This window comes from Mus caroli, chromosome 2, assembly GCF_900094665.2.
Source record: "Mus caroli chromosome 2, CAROLI_EIJ_v1.1, whole genome shotgun sequence".
Lineage (NCBI taxonomy): Eukaryota > Metazoa > Chordata > Mammalia > Rodentia > Muridae > Mus > Mus caroli.
In genome coordinates this window covers 78,915,255-78,920,370 of record NC_034571.1, presented here as the reverse complement: position 1 = coordinate 78,920,370, position 5,116 = coordinate 78,915,255, and the positions used below count along the sequence as shown (strand labels likewise).

At 41.4% G+C, this 5,116-nt stretch overlaps 1 protein-coding gene across 2 annotated transcripts in view; it reads left to right on the top strand.

Moving 5' to 3' along the window:
* The window catches only part of Zdhhc5 (zinc finger DHHC-type containing 5), a 29,157-nt gene that overhangs the window by 6,877 nt on the left and 17,164 nt on the right, over positions 1–5,116 (top strand). The gene's annotated exons all lie outside the window — the stretch shown is intronic.

Sequence of the window (5,116 nt, the reverse complement as noted above, 5' to 3'; positions counted from 1 at the left end):
CTCACTTTGTAGACCAGGCTGGCCTCGAACTCAGAAATCCGCCTGCCTCTGCCTCCCGAGTGCTGGGATTAAAGGCGTGCGCCACCATGCCCGGCTGACTATTTTTTAACATAAAACTACATCCTTAGCCTGGGGAAAAATGGATTCTATTTGGAATTTCTGCTTGTAATTCAAATTTAGGAGAGCCTAAAATCATAGGTGAAATTTCACCATCATTAAGTTTCCACAGAATCAATGTCTGGGCTCCCTTTTCTTACCAAAGTCTCACTTGTCCACCCTGTGGAGTCAGTCATAAGCACTTTGTTGTTTTTACTTTATCACACTTTTTGGTGCCCTCAGCAGCCAGGAAGGGTATTGGGTACCTTGAAACTGGAGTTATAGAAGGATATCATATGGAAGAACAACAGCCCTTAAACACTGAGCAGTCTCTGACCCCATCACCTAGCTCTTGCTTCCTCTGAGAGCCTTGAGCTTTGTCTTTTCCATCTGCCTGGAGTGTCTCCTAAATAAGCATCCTTCTGGGCTGAGGCACCACTGCTCTCAAGAATGGTTCTTCTGTGTATTCCTCCCTTTTGAGATGCAGTTTGATGGAAACCATGTGAAAGAATTCATGGTTTCAAATGAAGAAATAAAGAAGGCTCTTTTTGAACTCACTTCTAATGTGGGGCCATAAATCTGTAACTGCTCTGTCACCCTCCTGTTCTTTTCACTAGGTTACAAGTGGCTCTTACATCAGTCTAGGTCCCAGGTGATAATTACTTTGGGACCTGGAGGACTGGGAACAGGAGGAAGAGTTCCTTTCAGCTGGCAGACGTAATTAGTGGAGGCATGTAGGCTTCAACTAATTAGGAGCAATTTACCCTCCATGCTTCTTTGTTAAGTAGGGAAAGCTATGAACAGAAATTACCAGTTAGGTCTGGTCATCAAAGAAATAATGATGCTTTTCTGCCCCAGAGAAGTCTGCAAAGAGTAGTTGAGGTTCTCCCTAGAGCAGCTCCTCCTCCTCATTGACTTCATTTGTTCAGTACTAAAGTCAGGCAGGAGCTGGGAGCATCCTGTGTCTTAATTCATTTCTGTCTTCACTGTTTGGGTAGGAGAATATCTGTTTAAGTAAACTTGCATCTTCCTGATTACATAATAGAATTTGTATTTGGGTTCCATCTGTGTTAGTTTAATACTTTTTTTGTTTGCTGTTTTGAGACAGGGTTTCTCTATGTAGCACTGAGCCAGTCCTGGAACTCATTGTATAGACTAGTCTGGCCTTTAACTTAGAGATCCGCCTGCTTCTGCCTCCCAAGGGCTGGAATTAAAGGTGTGCCACTACCTCTGGCTGCGTTTTGTTATTTTAAGACAGTCTGACTATGTAGCGCTGTTTAGCCTGGAACTCATTATGTATTCCAGGCTGACCTCAGATTCATAGAGATAGATCTGCCTGCCTTTGGCTTGTGAGTATTGGAATTAAAGGTGAGTGTCACCATGTCTGGCTTTTGAGGTCAAGAGACTGAGTTTGGTACTCTGTTAATGTTTTTGGACTTCAGTTCTTCACTTCTATTTATAAAGAAGTTGAATTGGAGCACTTTATTTCAGCTGTGTGAACGTTTCTAGATGGTATCTTACATGGAATCTTAATACATAAAACAAAAGTTAAGAATGAATGCCAGGGTTCAAATGAGATTTATACAAGTCCAGCTTCCCAGAGTGCCTAAGACCTCAGAGCTTCTGGCAACATCATTGGGAATCACTAAATTGATCTCCTCTATACTGTTCCCAAGTACAAAGTCTCAATTTTCCATTTCTAAAGTTGGGGAGAAGAGGTAGGGAGATCTCTGTTTTTGGTAGAATAAAAAAGCAAGCAGGTTAGTTAGTAATCCGGATGGCCTCTCCAGTGTCCTATCCGTGGCCCAACTTGCTTGCTTTCTTTGAGATTCTGCCTCAGGTCTTTTCCACTCTTTGGGCAACCTCTGTAGAGCTCTCTTCTCTTCTCTTCTCTTCTCTTCTCTTCTCTTCTCTTCTCTTCTCTTCTCTTCTCTTCTCTTCTCTTCTCTTCTCTTCTCTTCTCTTCTCTTCTCTTCTCTTCTCTTCTCCTCTCCTCTTCTCTTCCTTTCCTTCCCGTGTGGTTTTCCTCATTCAGGAAAGTGCCCAGATCCTACAGCACACATGGTTCAGATGCTGGAAATTACAGGGTATAGAAGTACAAGAAGCAAGTGTAAAGAAAAACTTATGAATCTCTCAGAGGACACATTGTTTTCCATGGAATCTTTAAGAAATTGTTCCTTGATGAATTTCTAGGCTGGAAACGGGGCTTTCATTCCAGCCGTCTCATCAAGAAACTAGACAAATGCTCAAGCAGTATGCTAGACTTGGGTGGAGGGCATGGGCATGGGCATGTTCCTTAGGAGCTTACTGCCTCAGATTTAAATGTCCTTCAATCTCTAGTACCTCACATAGGGGAGATGGGATCAAGGATGAAAGAGCTGGAATGATAATTGATGATAGTGAAGATTTTTCTTGCGTCTTATATCTGGTGAATTCTCAGTATGATACAAGCTGATTTAAAAAGAATTCTAGTAGCAAAGCATGGCACATGCATTTAATCTCAGCACTTGGGAGGCAATCAGATGGATCTTTGAGTAAGAGAACAACCTGGTCCACATAATGAGAACCTGTTTCAAACAAAGAACAGGACCTGCCGCCTTCTCCCCCACAGAAGAATTTTAGCATCTTTTCAGACATGCTTCTTTATTTTCATGTGTGTATTATACAACTGAAGTGACAAGTAGCAAGCTTAAGAGTTTCCTGTGAATTGAGGAAGAATTAGAATCTAAAACTCATTGGTTGAGTTTTTCTTTCTAGGAATTTGAACTTTTTTTTCTTTTAAGTAGTAGGAAGTGTTAGAAATGTTAGGGAACAAGATTTCAGGAGAGTGTCTATTGAAACCCCCACTTCCCCTTTTACTTGGCATTGAAAATAGGCATAATGAATGGGTGGGCAGAAGAACCTGTTCTACCTGGGGTGGTTTATGTCTGGGAATCCCATCAGTGACTCAGCTTCTGAGCTGCAGCCACTCCCTAAACTTCTTGTGCTCTGTGATTATTACTTACAGAGCTAAGGACAAGTCCTAACTTTTCTCTTAGGTCTGGCTACATCTCTTTCTATCAAAGGCAACCGATTCAAATAGGCTACTTGGAGTGGTCATCTTAGAATCTAGCAGAGTGCTAAAACAAGGAAAGCTTTTCCTTAAGACAAGTGGAACATAGGGTGTGGCTGAAACAGGCTTTGCTCACAGATTGTTGAGGTGAATTGCTCCTTCAGCTAGAGTCCTAAAGCTAGAAGCTGCAAGTCTCAGTCTAGAAGATACTGTTCATGAAGAAGGTGAATTATTTGAATCACTTAGACATTCTGTCACTGTGGGGACAGTCTTTATTTTAACAATAGATAAACTCAATTTTACTATTATGTATTTCACTGAAATATACTGACAGAGGCTTAAAGGTAAAATCTGGCAGGATACACAAGGAGTTGGGTGATTTATTTTGTTGGAAATGACACTGAAGAAAAGGTGGGGTCTAAAAGATCAGGAGTTGAGCCAGGTGTGGTGGCACAACCTGTGTGTAATACTATCACCCAGAAGGCTGAAGCAGGCAGGAATATTAGAAGTTCCAAAGTGTGAGAGTATTTTAGTGTTCTAGGCAGAAATACGCCACACAAAGAGACCCTCTTTCAAAAAAACAAAACAAATGGGAGGGTGTGAGGAGGAAAATAATAAGAAAAAAAAAAAAGGCCTAGATTGGACTCTGAGTTGAGGGGCTACAGTGACCAGTTCTAAGAACTTTAAATCACAAGTGGTCTAAAGATTTATTTTTCCCTTCTAATTATCTTCCCAGGCTGTAGGAGTGAAGTGAGTCACCCTTTCTCTTCTTCTCAGGCGGAAATTGAAGGACAGCTAAGTACTAGGGAGGGGCTCTGACCTGGATGATTGGTTTTCAGTTTCTCTTCCTTCCTGAGAAACCAGGGAAGTAGGTTCTGCAGGGCCTCTACCTTCCCACGGTCTACCCCAGCTCCTGCCATGGCTTGAGAATATCTTTTCTGAGTAGAAGCACTCACAGAGGAAGGGGCTTTCTGTGATAATACTGTGGAATTGTGGCTAAAGGGATGTTTTTACTTTGATAGCTGTCATTATTTTGTTTCCCAATTCCATATAGCCCAGTAAAGAGAAGCAATGAGTTTATTAATGTTTACTAGCTGCAAAGCCTGGTACATAAATAGTATTTAGTAGTATTTATACATTTTTTTGTTGTTGTTGTTTTTCAAGACAGGATTTCTTTGTATAGCTCTGGATGTCCTGGAACTCACTCTGTAGACCTGACTGGCCTTGAACTCAGAAATCCGCCTGCCTCTGCCTCCCAATTGCTGGGACTAAAGGCGTGCTCCACCACTGCCCTGCTGTATTTATACATTTTTAAATGGATGGCTGACTTTGAAAACCTGGATAGTGGTGACAGAGATTTGTGTCTCATTGGTTTATTTATATCTAGTTAAGAAGTCCACTGCTTCTAAACTGTCTCGGTCACTATTTACAGTTGTGTTGTTTGCTTTAAAGGGAACTGATCACCTTTCTTGACTGTTGTAAGTTACAGTATTGTCTTATTATCCTAGTCCCATCTTTTCCTTCATTACATTCTTCCTGTCTTCTGACTGTCTGGGTATAAGGGGACAAGGGCAGATGCTGTCCTTATTCTGGAGATTACATTCTCAACCACACAAAGCAGATTAGGGTATTTAGCTGATGTCTTATAGTGAGGAGGAAATTCTTTCTGAGCTGAGACAAGAGATAATACTGGTTCCTGGGAAAAGAGAGGACAGCTTCTCTATTCAGAGTTAGGTTCTGACAGAACCTGAAGTCAGACTTACATTAGCACTCTTTATTGTTTTCCCTGTCAGAGGTATCTAAAGCATGTCTCTTGCTTTGAATGCTGCAAATACTGGATATGAGTGCCCCCTCCCACCCAGCCTTCCATAGGATTTAGGATTTGTTTCATCTGAAACTGTCTCAACTTTTCTTCTCATTCTTTGCTCCATTTTTGGATGTCAGGAGAAATCTAGTTTTTTTTTTTTT